The 21199-nt window shown below is 38.8% G+C and overlaps 1 long non-coding RNA gene across 1 annotated transcript in view; it reads left to right on the top strand.

Annotated features, from left to right (window-relative positions):
• The first annotated feature begins 637 nt into the window (after window positions 1–637).
• The window catches only part of LOC123867299, a 33759-nt gene continuing 13197 nt past the window's right edge, over window positions 638–21199 (top strand). Inside the window, exons 1-3 of the long non-coding RNA XR_006796379.1 lie at window positions 638–647; window positions 5003–5007; window positions 19285–19353. This is a non-coding gene — a long non-coding RNA (uncharacterized LOC123867299). The remainder of the gene's footprint in view (window positions 648–5002; window positions 5008–19284; window positions 19354–21199) is intronic.

Genomic DNA, 21199 nt, shown 5'->3' with positions numbered 1-21199 from the left:
CCATTCGCCGAGCAGCACCCAGCGCCGCCGCGCGGCTAATTGCAGCATTATTCCTTTTCAGCAGTCGAGTGGGCAATCTTCGCTTTTTATTCCTATTAACTACTTCTTACAGCTACTTGTATTGAGATAACGTCGCTTAAGTTCGAACACCGCGTACATCACTTTTTGGCGATTTTAACATTTCGAAGCTATTTACTACTAAGTACATCCTTTCAGTCAGTCAACAAGTGTAAATTAAAAATATAAAACACCCCCGACAAGTGAAGGTTACAGTAACTAGAAAAGAGCTGATAACTTTGAAACGGCTCAACCGATTTTCTTGAATTATAGCTAAGAACACTGTCGATCAAGCCACCTTTCAAACAAAAAAACTAAATTAAAATCAGTTCATTAGTTTAGGATCTACGATGCCACAGACAGATACACACGTCAAACGGGGGTTAAAAACAAGATAAGTTCCTACAGAAATCACTAACAGGAAAAAGCAAATTTTTTCGCTCTCCTGTAAAGTTGAAATTTTATTCTCATGGTGTACCTACAATGACCTCTTACGTTGATTTGTCTTATCATTCCATGAATATGAACTTTTCTCAGTAGAGTTGAGAGTAGCATACAGAGAGAGATTGTTATATTTTAGCTAATGCTAAGTATTATACTGATGCTGAGTCTGTTGTGAGCTCTTCTCAGACCTGGGCGCGTTTGGAACCCTCGTAGCTGTAGTTTTAAGTTTACGTAGTTAATTATCACCACCATATCATCTTACAAATCTAACAATTGCGACCATCAATAAGAGTAAGTTGTTATCTATTTTGAATAAATGATTTGACTTTGACTTTGATAGATATTCAGTAGTAATACCGTCACGATCTCTCTTTCTGTATGACTCTAACTGACTGAGTCATTAGTTGTGATCCATCCCAGTAACGCACTAACAAATTATAATATATCTATTTACTAAACTAACTAAAAACTAACCAAATGAAACTACTTGTATCAAAGGGCAAAGGGCAAGGTTTTTGTGTTGAAATCTGATCTGATGCGATATGAAACCGGAGTTGTGTTAATTACTTAGACAAATTAGTATAATGGAACTGAAAATCACGGCCTTTGGTCTTCCTTACAAAATAGGAATGTTACGGCAACGTCATTTCTCGTTTGTTTACCTAACGTACTCAAGGCTCAGGACTCTAATGTTATTAATGGCATTTAGAAAGGGTTTCGCCTTCTTTTTATGTCGCGGCCTCAATCCGCAGCCAGCTACTTAAATAATTAGCGTAGAGGAAGCTGCTGGCGCTAATCTCGGGAGAGGCGCAATTCTTTGCTTAACATAATAATTAGGTTAATTAAGTTATAACGCGGAAATAAACAGAAGCATATTTAAGTGATATTAAAATCTTTAAATGCTCGCTTTTTGGACCCTTCTCATTCTAAAAGATCTTGCATTTTTCAAAAATGCTTATTTTTACAACATATTTTAAATTCCAACAAAATATACTAGGTGAAAGTTATCACGATTGAAAACTGTAAATAGAATTTAGCAAGTTGATGTTGGACGCAATAGACGTCATACGAGTATATAACTTGAGTGCGGTAACATAGTCCGCAAGCAGAATGCTTAGTATGAGATTCTACATCTTACCGACGTTGGTAGAATTCGAACGTGAAAACACAATAATATCAGACTGAAATCAACAATTTTGATTTAATCCTTAACAATCTTAGCTTAAAGTCGAAAATTCAATATCACCGATTTGAACTCTGCAAGGTTTCTGCTTGGAGCGCTGGGCTGTAGGTGCATGAACAAACTTGAGCCTTAAAACAAGGCGGTTAAGAACATCTACGCTCAAAATATGTTCAAATGCCCAAATTCTGTCAATGTTTGTGAGATGTAAAATCTTATGCCAAGCCTATTGTACCGAAGAGAATAGAATTTGGCTGTAAATGTGTAGATGAGGCTCAAGTTCATCTACACATTTAACGTGAAGTGTTTCAAAGCTGGAATTGTATCGACGTCAGTGTGATGTAAAATCTCGCACTAAGCACACATCTCCGCTGGGAGCTCGCTACAGTTTATGTAAATATTATTGAGTTCCAAGTTTCGTCCGCTGAGGTTCCAACTTCCAGCTACCTTGATAATACTTACAATATAAACCAAACTATTGTGCGAGTATTGCTGAACTGCTTCCTAAAATTATGCGGATTGTATATAATAATAATAATAATAAATCTTTATTACCATTATTTACAGACATGAACATGAATGGCAGAACATTATTTACAGACTTTGGTGTGAGGCCCTGCCTCCTGATGAAGTGAAAACTGTGTTTCAGGAGGCAGTGTCTTCCCATAATACAGTGTACAGCACAATATAATATAACCACTTATAATAATAAAATAAAATTAAATTTAAATTTAAAACACATTATACAGAACAGGCAAATATGTAGATATATATAGATTAATTACCTAATAATATCAATCTTTCTGTAATCTTTCGATTAGTTACTTAGCAACGTTAATTTGTCAAAGAAGACCTTACAACTTCGGATAGATTGTTTTGTTTTTGCGATTGAGACTGAACACGGATCAGATGTCAGGATAGATGACGGAAGAACTACCTTAGAGACGAACTGAAGTTATTTTGTTTGTACTTTATAGTGCCTGAAGTTGAGGCAGGTTCCATTGGATTTGTTCCCTTTATGCCTACCACATAAATTCACACCTAAAATGCCCTCCTATATTGACGCTACGACATGAGTTATGAGTTATGCCCAATATATTTGTCATAACAACTTTTAGATTAGCGTCCCCGTAGCCGAAAGCTAGAGATATCAAATATTATAGATAGAATAGCCAAAGATATTATAGCTAGAATAGAGATAATAATATGAGCGACTAAAAGGCGCCGAACTACTTCCTCGACCGCATGAAGTGCTCACACCGTAAAATATAGACTGAATCGTTGGAACGTTCATTCCTAAATTGCTTTGAATTAGGTTTCCTTTGGTTTAAATACAATATATTCGTTTACGGTAAAAAATGCTCTAATTAATGTGTTATAACTAAATAAATATAGATGACTTCTCTTGTAAGCGGTATTCGACTTCTAAGAGGAGCTCCTGGGTTCGATTCCGGGCACGCACCTCTAACTTTTCGGAGCGTGTGCGTTGTAACCAGTTACATATCACCTTGCTTTAACGCGAAAGGAACATATTATTATTGTGCACACTTAACAGTTGTTTAAAAATGTTCTCAAAGGTATGTGCAGTCTGCCAATCTGCACTTGGCCTAGCGTGCTAGACTATGGCCAAACCTTTCTCATTCTGAGAGGAGACCCGTGCTCAGTAGTGAGCCGGCCATGGTTTGATGAAGAACTTTTCTTATGAAACATTAGTGTATGCAAAGTTGACACCTGACAAGACGACTACTCTGCCTATGCAAAGAGTCCTGGAGGGAAAACATTATTCAAAAAATAATTGAATTTATCTTCCACATTCATTTATATTGTAATTGAATCAGTAAGTATTACAAATGCATGAATTACTATTTCACATTATCTTCGTATGCATCAATTTTATTAATTGGATCAATTAAATTTCCGTTGGAATGAAAATTTCCATCATTTTATATCATTATAATTATAATTATATCAATCATGCTCTGCGCTCCACTATAATATTTTCGATTTGCAATTTTACGAAATTATTAACACAGTCTACTTTGAATTGTACTTAGTTTATAAATAACAGAGGCTAATACTAATTGAGAACAACTGACAAAATACGACATGTATGTTATTGAATTGTGCACTAGATACATAGAACAGTAAACAGTAAACATAAAAACAGTATGATAAAAATGTACTGTACAGATTTACACTAGTAGGTATTGCTGATCGGGCCTTGGCTTATTTCCACAGATTTTCAAAATAAGAATACAATTGATGATGACACTTAATTTTTTATTGCAATGAGATTGCAAATGAGATTTTTATTCTTTTAAATTTTTTCTAAATCATGGACCGACTTTATTCTTAAACTAGTTGGCCCGCCCCGGCTTCGCGCGGGGAAAAAATGAAAATGTATTGTATGCTATGTATTATGGCTAAAGGTCCACTCTCTACTAAGCTATTATACTGATCGCGATCGATTTGCTGTTACCCGTTGAGGAGTTCCATCTTCTATTTCCAAAACTGTTCATCAAATCTTCACCAAATTTACATGTTACAAATTTGATATTTATGAAGATCTATTTATTTTGACCTTTATGACGAAAAAAGAATTGTGAAAATCAGTTCAAATTTGACGGAATTATGGAGTAAAATCGACAAAAAATTTTATCCCGTATCCCGAAGAATCCCTAATTTTTTCGGGATAAAAACTACCCTATATGTTTACCTGGAGTGTCAGCAACCACTGTACCAAATTTTATTTAAATCAGTTCCGTAGATTTTGCGCGATGCGCGCACATACAGACAGACAGACAAAAATTCCAAAAAAAAATTGTTTTGTGGTCTATATCGATAATCATGATTCCTCTAATTAAAATTTTCAAAATATATTTAATGTACAAAAATAGTCCAGATACAGTTTTACTTGTTCCTAAATAAACGTCGAATGGCGAAATTATGCGGTCGCAAATGATAAAATAAATTATGTTTTCTCAAAGAGCTTTGTTTGGCGTGTTCCGGACGGGCACTTAAACGTTCCAATTAAATCATGTTCTGAACATTACTCGCGAACAGAAATAAAGTACACAAACACGTGCGTCATATATATTTTGAACTAGCTGATGCCCGCAGCTTCGCCCGCGTGGATTGGTCAGATCCCCTGCAGCATCAGGATTGAGGAGTTGGAATCCAAATTTTTTATGAAACAATGTCGCAAAGTTCCTCTATCGATTAAATAAGAAATGACGCAAATCGGTTCAGAAATCTCGGAGATTTCGGTGTACATAGGTAGAAAAACACAACTCCCTTCTTGAAAGTCGGTTAAAAAAGTAGCCTATGTTACACCCTGGTCAATCCTCTACTTGTATGTAAAAATCCCGTTAAAATCAGTTCAGCCGTTCCGAAGATTAGCCTTTTCAAACAGACAGACAGACAGACAGACAAAAATTTTAAAAACGTGTGATTCAGTTATGGTATCGTTCAAATAACCATATGACTTTAATATGTGGTAGTTATTTCGAAATTACAGACAGACACTCCAATTTTATTTATTAGTATAGATATAGATGTGAAATATTCGAGATCGAACCGCGCTGAGCGATGGCCGCGCCGGCGATACGTCTTCGTGGCCTCCATTACAGTAGGCACACCTGCTCAAACATCTTTAATAATAAAATAAATACTGAACTAATAATGATCTAGAAACTTGAGACTGTATGTTTTTTCATATTTTAGACACTCAGAACAGAATCTTTAAAAACCCCTATTCACGTGGGCATATAATTAAAAGGTTTTACATCTGAGGCTTATTTATTTCTTAAAATATTTTTGTTTCATTTGGAACATTTTATTTTGTTTAACATTACAAAGCAGGAAAAGTTACATTAATTGTACGGAACCCTCAATATTTGTTTCCCCGCAGACGCGATGTAATCACAGGCCTATTAGCAGTAACTCCACAAGCGAAGACAACAGATGGCAGATCTTATCGCCCAGAGCCCGGGGGTCGGCCATTTGTGAAAACAAGACAAACGCCTTTGACTGCAACCTCACCTGGTTGTAAGTGACAAAGCAATCTCAAATGAAAACGGGCTAGTTTAAAAGAAGTAAAGCTTTTACCGATGCCTCAAAGCGGTTTCTACGCGGTATTGTTCCGGCGAGCCTGCCGAAATCGAACCCAAGCCTGCCCACTCGTAAACCCCGGCACCACCTTCAACAAAAACCTTCTTTCTCTTCTTTCTATCTTTTATTAATTGATGAAATATAGACCAGTGAATAAGTAAGCTGAAGTGGCTTGGGCAGGCCATGTCTTTCGCAAAAGCATTGGCCGCTGGGGCAGACGTGTGACGGAGTGGAGACCGCGCGCCGGCAAGCACAGTGGTGGACGACTTCCACTCCGCTGGATTGACGTCTTTAAGAACGTAGCGGGAAATAGGTGGTGACGCGCTCTCGGATAGCCCTACGTCCAGCAGTGGACGCAAATGGGCTGATCAACTGAAAGTGTCGATCCCATTTCACCCGAATGAAATTGTCACCTGTGACAGTCTAAGATCGATTGGAACCCCCTCGTAGCTTTAGTTTATCACTACTATATTATCATCTTACAAATCAAACAATTCAGACCATAAAAAGGTGTACTACCTTACCTACCTACTTATCGTTTTTACGTAGGCATGTACCAACTTTGAATAAATGATTTTAAGTTTGAGTTTGGAGCAAAGCTTACTCGGAGCTTAAAACTTGGTTTCAACGCTACTTACCGCTATTTAACTAACCGCAACCGAGACCTCCCACCAGAGGAGGAGCCAGGAATCAACCCCATTCAAAACGCTTTGTGTCAAAAAACACTACCTACTATTGTTTGTGTCATGAAGCTATCCGTACATAGGGTGGAGCTTCTCTGTGCTGGCATTTATTGCATTCGCTCCGTTGAACATTTCAACTGACGGGAAATTGCATTCCTGTTTTCTTTTGTTCACTACCTATTTGTTTACTTTATTTATTTATCTATTTAAGAGGGGTTTGTTCGTAGTACGCTCCATACAAATAAAGTTTAATCTCATTAGAATAATCTAATCAAACTCAATGAAATTATGTAGATACGATCTAGGAACTAATATCTAAGTCAGTGGTTTTCCAGGTTTATGTTTAAAATATTCAGTTTCAAAGTTACACGATCCCCTAATCTTTAAACCCATGTTACATTAAAACGGTTATTTTAAGGAACGCCTGGCAAACGACACACCAATATTAGTTTCTAAAACGAATCTATCTACAAAATTACATCGAGTTAGATTGGTTACTATTCAAATGAGCAAACTTCATTTGTATGGAGCGAGCGACGGACAGACTTCCGCTAAAGCTCAAGCCACACCGTATCATTAAAATGACGGGACGCGTTTAGTTTCAAAGTAATGTGAACCGCGTCCAAAGTCGAACAAAACTCTAATTCACATATGTTTATATCCACCCACGGACTCTTGCAAATTCGAAAAATAGATTGTACTGAGAAAACTCGGCAAAAAACTCAGCATTCCAGCGAACTTAATCAATTTGAAGCTTCACGTCGTCTGCTGCAAAACAGCAAAAAGAAGTATGCTGATTAAGATGAGATATTCCATGCCACAGAGCAGAATCTTCCAATTTCAGCAAGAAAATATTCTGTTGTAAAAGCACGTCATTTTCCTCAATACTTGTGGCATTGTAGCCACGATGCATCTCGGAGATTTGTCCTGATGAAACCTGCTGCATTGCCCGCTCGCTCGTGAGCCAGCTCGCTAGATAATACAAAACTTATCCAACTGCAATCAGCCGCACCTAAACCTAGCGAGCGACTAACCACACTGAACAGTCATGGTTCCAGGGAAAACACTAAAATTTTATTTTACCCGATTGCGGCAAAGTTTTAGCAGTCTATGTATGTATGTAATATGCATGTATGTAGGTTTGTATTTATGTGTGCTCCACCACCATAGCGCCTTAACTACTGAGCCGATTTTGATGAATGCGCGGTGTCGATCGATTCGTTATTATGGTCCGGGTGACATAGACGACATTTTATACCAATACAGTTGACCTGACGGATGTTACATCCAAAAAAGTGGGGTCTCCAAAATTTTTTTTTGCTATTCTGATTTCATAAAAATATAAATATTATAAGTACATTGTTTAAATACACCGAGTGACAGAAAATCAATTTGACTATATCTATCGCTATGTATCGGCAGTTCGCGGGTAGTAGTCGGGTTCTCGTGCTGTTTGACTTTATACATTCCTTTACAAGTTAGCCCTTGGCTGCGATCTCACCAGGTGGTACGTGATGGTGAAGTCGAAGATGACAGCGTGCTAACTTGGAAAAGGTATGGCAGTTTTATTAATCTGTTATACCCCTTATCAGTTACTCAAGGTATCGTACGGCACGGCTTTGCCGGCAGGGTGGTACTTAACTAGCCACAGCCCGACCAGACCAGACATATTTTTAGAAATCAAGAATCCCCAAATTGCCCCTGCCGGGAATCGAATCCGAGACCTTTCACTTGTAAAGCCACAGCACTCAGCGTCAGGGAGGTTATATGAACGAAAAATGAAAATGAAAGAAAAATTCTGGAAAAGTAAATTAAAGATTGTTATCAATATTATTTGAGATTATTATGCAAGTTCATTAATTTATTCACTATCAAACGGTAAAAGGATCATTCGAACCAGTTTCACCTACACGTAGTTTCATCTCCAACGAACATACTTTCCATAATAATTATGTATTTGAAATAATTATCTTCATGAGTGAAGTCGAATGTTTTTGCGTTCAGTTATTTAATGATTGCATTGATTGTATAAGTACATAGTATAGCTCTTTGTTTGAGTTGATTTACTTACACTAGCGAACGAGCGATCTATTACGAGTATGGGAAGGGGAAACCTGACTGACTGCTAAAGTTCAACACGCTGCGCTGGGTCCAGTGGGATTGTTGTATCGAGATTTTATTTATAACGATTTTCCGAAATTCCACCTGAGCGATGTCGAGGAGCGATTTTTATAAAAACTTTTATGTTCTAATAAGCCCTATACTAAATATTATATTCATACCTATTCTCTCAATAGTACTATTCCCCCTATGTATACACGGACGAAACAAAATGTACATTTTGTTTCGTCCGTGTATACATAGAGGGACGTGTGACTTATTTGTGACAGCGCATATCAATCGATTGCGATTGCTAAGCAACGTTGACCCAAGCCGGTAACTGGATGAGTAACTGACTTTGGAGGCCTGAATTTGGCGTTTTCGGAGCCGTCGCACCCAGTTCTTACCACTAACATCTGATGATAACTGTAAATTAACCTAAGAGTCGAAATCTCGATCAGTCAAGTTGCACGCGGAAGGATCTGGGAACCCACTGCATTATTATTCCAAGAGAACTCCTGCCATTATGTGATTATCGGGAAGGGGTCTAAGAATGGGGGAATACGACTAAGTATAAAGAAAGAAAAAGAAGGACAGGTTCATATTATGGCAATCGGGGTATGAGGCGAGGGGACGCCCCGCATACCCGCACGTCACCTGCGCTTACCCGCAGCGGGTTACCGCGGGGGCTGTGCGGGTGTGCGGGGCGTCCGCACCCCGGTTGCCATCTCGAACTGTCGCGCACTGTAGTCGAGCACGTGGCCCCGCACTTCGTTTCACTGCTCGAAGCCTCCGGGGAGCGAGCTACGAGCCGAGCACTTGTTCACATTCCCACTCCAGCAACCAGGGTAATAATCCCGTACATAAGATTGATATCGTCATGAATATATAAGTGAGACTTGGGATTACATCTTCTATAAATATTAAATTAAAGAATGAAAGAGGCCCCATACATATTATGTTACAGACCTACTATCATTCGTCTTGATTAAAGCCTTCGCAAAAATATTATATCAAAATAATCTTTATCACCTTTATAACCAAGACACTTGAAATGAAATGAAATGATTCTTTATTTTGCATCCGTTCTTCAAAGTACAAATTATTATTATTAGCAAAAACTGTTTGTTAACTTTCCGTAGCAGCAGCGTCGTGAACATTGTTTGGTACAAACATAGATTCTGTTGTGAAAACAAATATAGGTAAGCCGAAAATCCGGCAGAATGCGTTGAGTCAGCGTAAAATCAGACACCTGCAAGTATTCCCACCATCTTTTTGGGATAAAATCGGTTTAAGACAAAAAGCGTCTTTTTAAAATAAAAATAGCGAGCAAACAAGCTGGCGGGTCACCTGATGTTAAGTGGTTACCGTCGCCCAAGAACATTGTCAACACCAGAAGAACCGCCAATGCGTTGCCGGCTCTCAAAAGAAACAATGAAAACGCGGACGAAGTCAATGCGAATAATAGTTAATACAAAATAATCTGTATCTCCTTTAAGTATTATTTTTAAAGCCAAAGTGTGTTTTCTGACATTCCTCTCTCATAATAAAGAAAGACGCAGACTGATGCACTTAAGAGATTGTTCAGAGCTCGTGCCTCAGAACCAATCGCAAGGATAAAAAAAAAAAATTCATACTTAAAAAACCTTTGCTTTATTATGTATCAAAAAATATTAATATTAATCATTGTTTCTATATTATTCAAAGTATTTGCTTTGTAAAGAAGAAAACGATAAATATAAAGACTATGGAATAACAGAAGAATACCAATGAAACAAAAGTTTCTAAAATCGATCATGTCAACGTCCCGCGCGACCTTGTCCTTCACCGCGACAACTCCTAACGAGCCGTCTGAACTTTACCCCGACTGTCTGTCTGTACCGATGTGATGTTTAACATTTAATTAAGCTTTTATAAGATGTCGTTAAATTATAACGACTTGCTGCGATTCAGTGGGATTAACTATTTACTCCTTTGACTGTAGGTTCCCAGTAGCCCAGAGACGTCCGCCTCCTGTTCGGCAGCTCGGGGTTCCGATCCTGGCCATATACCTCTAACTTTTCGGAGTTACGTGCATTTTAAGCAATCGAATATAGCCTGCTTTAACAGTGAAGGAAAACATCGTGAGGAAACCTGCATACCTGAGAGTTTTCTATAATGGTCTCAAAGGTGTGTAAAGTCTGCCAATCTGCACGAGGCCAGCGTGCCAGACTACGGCCTAAGCCCTTCTCATTCTAAGTGGAGATCCATGCTCAGTAGCGTATCGGAAAAGAATAATTGATGATGATAATGATGACATTCAGTTACAAGGTCAAACCGTGTATGGACTAGCAGTACATTGGTAAAGTTTTTAATCCCCAAAAACTACTTTTTTAACTTTTTACTAGACCTCTAGTCTTAACCGTGGAGGCACCTGCGAATACTGACCTGTGAGTATGTATTATTATGTTTATTCACTTTTTTGCCGGGCAAGCCAAAGCCACTTTGCGTTTCAAAAATCAGCATTCTTTAAGTTTTTGCCAAAATTTGACCTGCAGCCTTAACCGTGGTTTTTCGCTAGATAAGTTTAACAGTAAGTTAATGTTAACCGCCTGACGTGCAACCGGCCCGCAGACGACGTTAACGTGTTTAATACTAAAGCTTATCCTTTGTGTTGTTAACATTTATGTTGTTGTGTGTTACATGTTCAGTATTATCCAGTGGGATTTGTGTGAACGCATCCGACCGTGTCGGGATAAAACCCCTACTGTTAAGCTTCTTCGCATTTTGGAAGAATACTATGTTCTTAGTGTTTTAGAAAAGTGCTCCCTCATAGTAGTTTAAACTGATGAATTAATGATTTAAAAATATACTTAGACTTACTTACTTGGGGTGTGTCTTGTTTATTCTAAATTCGCGACCGCTCGCGGTCTCGCTCCTGAGAATTTCGAGAAAATGTCTACATGGTGAACCTCTGCGCAAAATTTCAGCTTTCTAGATCCAAGTGCCAATTTTAAAATCAATTTTACCCTAATTTCCCGAGTAGCTAGACACTTGAAGTTTTAGACATAGCTAATAAATAAAAAAAGGAATAAAGAAATTTTTTTTTTTTTTTAAATACGGAAAGTATTAACTTACTTTTTTAAACGGATTAAAAAGTATGAAATAATTATAGTTAGGTAAGAGAGTAAGATGTGTGAGAGTAAAGTTTCTCACCTTAAGATTTAAAACAACAAGTGTAAATTGAAATTTTATAACACCCCCGACAAGTGAAGGTTACAGTAACTAGAAAAGAGCTGATAACTTTCTAACGGTTGAACCGATTTTCTTGGATTATAGCTAAGAACACTCTCAATCAAGCCACCTTTCAAACAAAATAACTAAATTAAAATCGGTTCATTAGTTTAGGCCCTTCGATGCCACAGACAGATACACAGATACACACGTCAAACGTCTTATGACACCCCTCTTTTTGAGACAGGGATTAAAAATCGTGGGGCCCATGCAATAAACGGTGGAGTGTACAGCTGTCGTTGTGAAAACTCTCACAACCATAATCATTTGGAGAGGAATAAAATTGTTTGTGGCTTAGGTCAATCATAAATCTATAAATTTTTATATATTGCGTGCACCCGTTTTTTGTTTTAAATCTTACAAGTTGTATTTTCATAGCTAACTATAAACTATAAAATTATCACACTTCACACTAATATTATAAAGGCGAAAGTTTGTGTGTATGTGTGTGTGTATGTTTGTTACTCCTTTACGCAAAAACTGCTATACGGATTTGGCTGAAATTTGAAATAGATATAGGTAAGATAGGTTAGCACAAAGGCTACTTTTTATCCCGGAAAATCAAAGAGTTCCCACGGGATATCGAAAAACCTAAATCCACGGCTACGAAGTCGCGGGCATCAGCTAGTTATAATATATTGCGTTACTGTATTTTAACTTACAGGTTTTTTCCGACTATGATGCCGTTCTTAGCTCCGCGCACTCAGTAACCAGCTTCGCTAACTTTTAAACCAACGTTGGAACTTTTAAACTAGACTTGTGATATCTGCGCCGCGCTGCGCAACTGTGGAGTGCAGCTCAACGACGGATAGCCATTAAAATTGTGATTAGATAGAGTTTGGAACTTGTTACTGAACTAAACATTTTACTTGAAGTATGAAGAGCGGGAACTCGTATACCAACAAGCTGATGGGGAAATTCTGAAAATCCTTTCTCAGTGAAGATCTAAGATAAAGAGAGCTTACATGAAAAATTTACACACATAGGTAATGTACTCGTATGTAGGTAAAGATACTTTGCAAACAACGCTCACAGGTTCTTAAGTTAAAAATTTACGTAGCCTAATACTAGAAGAGGTTAGTTAAAAAAATTAGAAAAGTCAACTAGGATAATTGGCAGTCAGAATTATTTTTTTGAATATTTTTAATGAAATCGTTGATGAAATCGCGAGTAGCTAACTTCACTAGTAAATAAATATACTTTTGTATAATTATATTGAAACGCTAACTACGAAATTTGAGGCGAATCAAAAAGTTAAAAAATATTATAGGTATGAAAGTTACTAAAAATATGCAAGTGGATATAAAAACGTTAGTACCTACGCTCGCAAAGGATTACGTTTATACTCGTAAAATAAAGCTGAAGTCAGCAGCGCCCGCTGGCGGCCGCGCACGAAGCCCGCGGAAACCGCGAAATAGTTGCACAATCTCCGCACACTTTCTGTTTTATTCATATTCAAGCGACATACCGCAAGCGTTGGAATTCAGAATGTACTCGCTACTTTTTTTTACAGAAAAATATATTACTGAGACAAGCGCGCGTTCAACTCGCCGCCGCGCCGCTTGAATACAAACCGGTCAAGTGCGAGTTGCACTCGCACACGAACACATCTGTACCATTGTACAAGATTATGTAGGTACTTTTAATTTATCGCGCCTATTTTGAAATTTTTTGTTATATATCAGCCCTTCGCCGGCTTCCTGGCCAAGTTCGAATTAGCAGACAGGTATTGTCATTACTGTCTTATTATCTGCATTAGTGGCTCAACCTTATTTTAGGATGTATTCGTTTTGAGGCAGTAAATGATTTATTTTATATATTACTATACAGACAGACAGACGGACAGCGAAGGCTTAGTAGGTAATAGAGTCCCGTTGGCAACCTTTGGGTAAGGAACCCTAAAAATATGTAATTTCACATATTATTACCTAATATGATTTCTTTTGTAATACCGCTGTAAAGTCACACCGCACACTGTTCGGAAATTGGTTTTAAATCGAGGTATCCACAAAAAACCGAATAAAAAGATCCTGAGCATCCCGACTGAGCCATTCATCCTCAAAGAGCCTCAATAGCTCAACCGGTAAAGAAGTGGACTGAAAACCGAAAGGTCGACGGTTCAAACCCCGCCCGTTGCACTATTGTCGTACCTACTCCTAGCACAAGCCTGACGCTTAGTTGGAGAGGAAAGGGGAATATTAGTCATTTAACATGGCTAATATTCTTTTTAAAAAAAAAAAAAAAACCGACTACGGCAAAGCCGAATGGGAGGATTATGATTTTAGCAGTCTTTCAAATAAAATATAGACTAAATTGAATTTAGTTAGTCAATAATTACTATCATCGACATGTAATCTAATATCAACTATAAGAATCGCTCATCAGAACACAGAATGTACAATAATGTAGGTACAACGCGCGGTCCGAATGGAGGATTTTGATATTTGATACAAAAATAGCTTGCATTCTGGAGACGGACATAAGTCACTTTTATCCCGGGAATATACAGAATTTCCATGGGATTTTTATAAACCTACACGGATGTTATCACGAGTATCATCTACTAGTTTCATAAAAGATATCATAGTAAAGTGCTCGTACGGTTGAATCCGACATACAAAGCGCAATCTCTCTGTAGAGCTCTGAGCGACGAGCGCACAGAGCAGCCCCGCGCGGCGCGACGCGACCGCCGGGACCCTCTTTGTGTGTTTACATCATGTCACTGCTCCTGCTAACCTATTGAAAGGTCATACGACTCTCTACTCGGTGAAGTGGCCACGTAGTGCCAAGTTTGCGGCCTTTTTAACCGACTTAAAAGGATGTGTTCGATCCATATGTATGCATATTATATGTCCGCGATTATCTCAAAGATCAATGAACCGATTTTTATAAGTTTTCACTTCGTAATTTACATCCTTCCAGGAAGCTTAATACGAGTAATTGTAGGCATGCGTCACCAATACTTGTGATATGCACACTGATTTCTCCGCGATTACTGAACCAATCAGAAATACTTCTTTTTGCTCAATAGAGAAAGTTTGCGAAATAGTCGCATATACAATTTGTTACATTATAATCACTTTACTTGAATCGGTGAGTAAAGTAAACCATCAGGACCCTTCGAGTGACGACTAAAATCGAACTTTTGACATAACAGTTGACACAGAGAAAAGCGAGTTCTTTTTCAAATTTCACGTGTCATACAATGCGTGTATTTTTTCCCAGCATGTCTCTGGCACTACTCAGTCTTGGTAAATATGCCAAGCTTGCGCGGTTCTGCCTAAATTCTCCCGGGCTGAATTGTTGTGTGCGAATATATTATATTTGAAAACAAGCAACATAGTAGAGAGGAAAGCATTAAAAATGCTCGACATTCCGGGAATATCCTCCGAAGTAGGATAGATGCGACGGCTAAATCCCGATAAACTCCGCTCCGGAGCGAGTAGGCCGCTTTACGCACGCCTTCCTGATAACTACCGCACAATATATTCAAGTGCGCATACAAATGCGGAGATAGTCTAGTGGTTAGAACGTCACCTTCTCCCGGGGTTCGGTCCCGGGTACGCATCTCTAACTTTTCGGATTTATGTTTTTACGTTTGTTAACGTTTTATTAAGTAATCAAATATCTCTAGTTTTAACGGTGAAGGAAAACATCGTTTGGAAATCAGCATGCTTAAGTGAGTTCTTTTTAATGTTCTCAAAAATGTTCACAGTTGGCCAATCCTTACTTGGCCAGCGTAGCGGTCTATGGCCTACACGCTTCTTATTCTGAGAGGAGACTTGGTTCAGCAGTAGTGGGTCGGCAATGAGCTAATCGTGATGATGATCAGGCTAATATGGAGTTGTGACACTTGGCAGATGAATAAGCAAAGGCGCATATTAAACTAATTTTCCTCAAAAGAGGCATTAGGAGCTCTGTGTGAATTAAAGACTGAATAGATACCGTCCGCACCGCACTCCGCACTGCACTCCGCGCCGCGCCCTCGCCGGGGAGCGCTGTTGCGCCCACAAGTTTTAATTAAACTTGCGTCGAAGTTGCACCACAACATAAATGTTGTGCAGGATACGCTGTAACACCGCGATTTTCTCAATTTAAATGACAAATTTAGGAAAACTTTCATCTATTTACTCATAAAAAACTTCTACTTATAGGCTTTAGAGAATGTCGCAAAAATTTTACTTGTACATTAATTATAGTTGATTGCATGAATTGAAGTGTGGTACGTACGCATGGCGTTTAGTGTGCAAAGTACTGTTTTTTTTTTTTTTTTTTTTTTTTTTTCAAGTTTAGTTAAGACTGGACTTCGTCTGTGATGGCGTTTGCTGGCGCGCGTGCTGTGCTTGTTTGGAGTGTTTTTTTTTTGTTAAGAGTGGCTGGTTTTTGTGTTAGTTGGTATTTTTTGGTGGTGGAACTGACTGGGAAGCGCTCTAAAGGGGCGCCGCGCGTATGTCGGCGGGCGCCGACGCAGACGGAGTCCATACTTGTATAAATTCAATAACTTGAAAATATCACAAACTTGACATTGGCTAATCAGAGTAAAGCCAGATTTAAAGAAAAGAAGAAAGACTAGCGACTCGCCCCGGCTTCGCACGCGTACAATTTTCGTAAGAATCTCTAATTTTTTTGAATAAAATATAGCCTTTGTCGCTCAGGGATAATGGGGCTTACTACTAGTGAAAGAATTTTCGAAGTCGGTTCCATAGTTCTAGAGATTACCCGCTACAAACCAACTTACAAACTTTACCTCTTTATAATGTTAGTATAGATAGATAAGTCAGTTGTACTTGTATCATTGCAATCTGTGACAAACTACCAAATGGGTCTGAACTGTGCAGAAATAGCTGATGCCTGAAATTCCCTATAATATTCTCAATGATGTGTGATTGTCTGCCTCCGCACGCCCAGCGTGGCGGACTATGTCCTCGACCTTTCCCATTCTGAGAGACTTGTGCTCAGTAGTGGGGCGGCGATGGGTTGATCACGATGATGGTTTTGGCACTGATTTGTCGTGAGCAGCATTAGTTATGCGCATCGCAGTACGTAGCTATTAATTACTGCAACAATAGCGCCGGAACAGCAGCAGGTACAACGTGAGCGATCCGCGTTACATATTCAAAGCGCGTCGGGGATTTATGTTATTACGTCGTATATTTATCGCTCGTCGGATACTTGGAACGCCGTAGCGACCGCTACGTGCCGCGCGTAGCTCCTGCTACGTGCCGCGCGTAGCTCCTGCTACGTGCCGCGCGTAGCTCCTGCTACGTGCCGCGCGACGCTCCTGCTATGCTCGCTCATCATCATCATCAACCTGTCGCTTGCTTACTACTGAGCACGGGCCTCCTTTCAGAATGAGAAGAGTGTGTCTACCACGCAGCCTAAGTGCGGATTGGCTAACTTCGCGCACCACTGACAACATTATAATATTAAAAATTGTCGCATGCAGGTTCCCTCGCGATGTGTTTCATCACCATTAAAGCAAGTAAATGTTTGGAAATTGCTTAAAATGCACATAACTCCATAAAGTTATAAGTGCGTGCCCACGTTAGGTTGAAAAGGTTTTAATATTTTTTGGTAGTTTTAGTTTACGGCCAGCTTAACTATAACCCTGAAGTGATGCTCGAATCATAATATATTATGTATATTTGAAATTTAAATTATGCCTGAGTTCTCTAGAAAGTCTGTTTAGCGCAAAAAGTAGCGAGTCCCGTCGAGAGGGCTCATTCCTCTCGCCTGACGCGTCGACTTCGGGAGGAGCCTTTGATCCCGCACTTAACTGACATCACTTCGCCTCACGACTGACAGGTTTTTGTCCGGGCTTTCTGATTTTTATCAGGAATGGATCGAAAGATATACTGCTTGTTGACTTTGTAATAAATCTATAATGAAGTCAAGTTCTACATAAATCGATTAACTTTTAAACTACAAATAGATATGTAGGTACGTACAGTGTACAGTGTAGTACAAGTACGTGTGAGACGAGATGACTACACGGGGCTAAATGATATAATATATTGTTGTAGTAGACGAACCGAATTCAAGTAAAATATTTCCTAACTTGACACAACCTACACGTAGTTCAAACACGTTTTTACATATTTATGGTATATTATAATATAGTTAGTTAGTAGTTTAAGTATTTAAATTTGAAAGCCGATGTATTCAGGGCGCGTTAGCCGGAGAGAGTATAGTCCGAATCCCATCGTTTTAGCAATTTTTGATATATGTACCTTGTATGTATTTACAAACTCCCTTCGGCGGTGTTCCCACTAGATTTCGAGTTTCAACTTATGGCTATTTAAAGGGCGGATCCACAAATTCCTTAAAGAACGGCAACAGTTTCTCTAATGTTGCAAATGATTATGAGCGGCAGTAATCACTTGACATCAGGTGATCCACCTGCTTGTTTGATCGCTATTTTTAATTAAAAAGAGTCAAAACACAAGTGAAAGTTTAGTTGAAACTGTTGAATGAAACATTTTCCCGAGCCTTCTTAATTCCCAACAATTATGATAATGTCACAAAGCGGCGGCAAAGTGAATGTTGTAAGCGGCTTACAGCAGCTGTACCCGGCCTACATCGCGCGGCGGTGATTTCCCCCGGGCTGCGCGGAACAGCAGGCGCAAGATCATTTTAGCTGCTATTAGAAAAGAGACAAAAGTCTCGCTAATATTCTGTTAGATACCGGTTCAAGTGCTATCCTTTGTTCAATGTACTGTTTAATGCAATGATGATGTTATCTCTACCCGACAAGCAGAGGAGAAAAACGTTTTATTTCAAGCTTTATACTTAAAAAAACTACGTATTGGTTTGTTGACGACTCTTCTCAGACCGCATTAGCTTTAGTTTCCACCTGACATAGTTCACCATAACTATACCACCATCACCATTATCTCAATTTCATTTTCTTTCAAATAAATACTTTACATTACTATACAGTTTTGTTGGGCTTTGTGTTTAAACGTGACTAATTCACCTCTTTCCTCGAACTAAAATTTCAACGCTAAAAGCGGGTGTGACTAGACGTTCAGAGAAAGAATTTAAATACAAGAAATATGCACGTGCTCAGAGCTAGTAGAGGCAATATTCCGTGATACAATCAATATAGCTAACGGAGACTCTCACAAAGGACGTGCAGTGTCGGTTAAGAGTGTAGTTAGGCAACAAGTTTATCTGTAGCGAGCAGCATCTGCACGCGTGGCATATCGGCGCCGCCGCCGCCCGCCGCGATGTACTGCGATCCTGATACACCCTTACACGACACCCCGCACAATCGATTCTTTACATTCAAGTACCTATACATTCACTAATTATTATTATCAGAAATCGCACACAACAGCATTACCTACAGAAGACGGTGTAAAGGCGGTAAATAGTAATTAAAAAAAATTAAAAACGACAGCCAGTGTCTGTTGGGATGATGTGAGGATTTTAAAGATACCTCATGGATCCAAATCTGTACAGGCGTTCAGTAGTTATGGTGGACTAAAGAAACTCACATAATATGTTGCACGCGCTCTGAAAACATTACACTCCTTTTTTGGGCAGTCGTGTAATAAGAAGAGTTAGTAGAACTGCGCCTGCTGGACAAATACGTGAGTAGAGGAGACATCATCGCCGACCTCTGCAACTGATGCCCTTAGTAACGAAATTTAAGACAGAAATTTTATACATTTAATCTTGCAACAATCCGAATTCACTTATTGTCATAGAAGAATACTTTCACTTACACGTAGCTATATCAATGAGTGGACATAATATTATGCATTGCAGTGCAATACAATAAAAAGGCCGGTTCTCATTGCTCCAGGGGCAGGATTGGGCAATGATCTAGTCCAGTGCTGGACTCACGCCGCAACGGAACAATGAATCGAATTGATTTCTTGCATGCAGTAGTTGGACAACTCATCAATATAATCAGTAGTAAAAGATAAATACCGTACTTTGCTCAACAGATGAGCATACAACAGTGCAGTGTTGCACTTATACAGTTTTACTGATAGTTTTGTTTTTGATTGCACTGGTTTCTCTGTATTACAATTATTATTATTTCTGTTATGTGCACTTATAACAGCGTCGCTCGCGTGGAATTTTACATAGCCTATGTTACTTTTGGATAAAGTAGCTATCTAATTTTGAAAAATATGACTAAAATTGGTTCAAAATGGACTCCAGGTGGGTTTGAAATTACTCACGTAAATCTAATTGGATTTTATTTTTTGGAAATTCGATCAAGTAGTTTGAGCTGTGCGTTGATAAATCTGTCACTCAGTTAGTCGTCTTTTCCTTTCATATTATATTTGGATAAATATAGTATGGATAAATATAGACAGTCAAAACTTGGTGGATCCAATGACTAGAATAATGTAGAGCAGGCATAATCGTAGAGCGCGAGCGGTGTGGGCAGAGGGATGGTACTCGTAGTAAGGGATGTGATTAAATTCTTCTGTCCCACGTGGCACCCTCGTCAGCGCCTCCGACCTGCCCTTCGCACGCCTCACTTGTTTTCAACACTATCCAATTGTACCTTCACTTGAATATAATCTTGTGTATTTGGTTCATTCCTATAAAGGGATAGTGTTAGTAGGGGTCTCTGTGTCAGCTATCCCGACCCTTGAAGATAAGATGTTTTGTTGTAGAAACCTAACAAGAGCTTTTCCAACATTTTTTGCTGGCTAAAAAAAAAGTAACGAATAGGAACTTGCAACTTTTTTTATTCGATAAAAAGTTAGGTCTGCATTTTTATCTCACCTGGTGGTGAGTGATAGTGCAGCGTAGCCTCAGTCGGTACCCTCCCACACGATCAAAACACAGACAATTTAGAAATTATAAATTTTCAAATTGCTTCTGCTGGGATTAGAATCTTGGTCTTATAACATCACAGCGCTCACGACTGTGCCGGGGGAGGTCATCAAATGCCAAATAATGTAACAAACTTGTGTGACCGCTTTTTGACCGACTTCCAAAAAAGGAGGAGGTTCTCAATTCGTCGGGATCTTTTTTTTTTTTTTTTTTTTTTTTTATGTATGTTCCCCGATTACTCAAAGACCCCTGGACCGATTTGGAAAAATTTTTTTTTTGTTTGAAAGGGTATACTGTGCAGGTGGTCCCATATAAATTTGGTGAAGATCTGATGAATATCTTCGGAGATGGAGAACAGAACTCCTCAATGGATAAGAGCAAATTGCTCGCGATCAGTGTAATAGCTTAGTAAACAGTAGGGTTTTAACTGGGCATAGCATATTATAGTACAGTGGGGCCACTAAAAATTGTGAAATAAAAAATTTTCAAAAGAAAAATAAAACCGACTTCAAAAACCAAAAACACTAAAAAGTAGAAAATAATTTTTGTT

This window comes from Maniola jurtina, chromosome 8 (assembly GCF_905333055.1).
Source record: "Maniola jurtina chromosome 8, ilManJurt1.1, whole genome shotgun sequence".
In the NCBI taxonomy this organism is placed as follows: Eukaryota; Metazoa; Arthropoda; class Insecta; order Lepidoptera; family Nymphalidae; genus Maniola; species Maniola jurtina.
The sequence above is the reverse complement of the archived record's forward strand: the minus strand, read 5'-3'. Positions and strand labels throughout refer to the sequence as shown.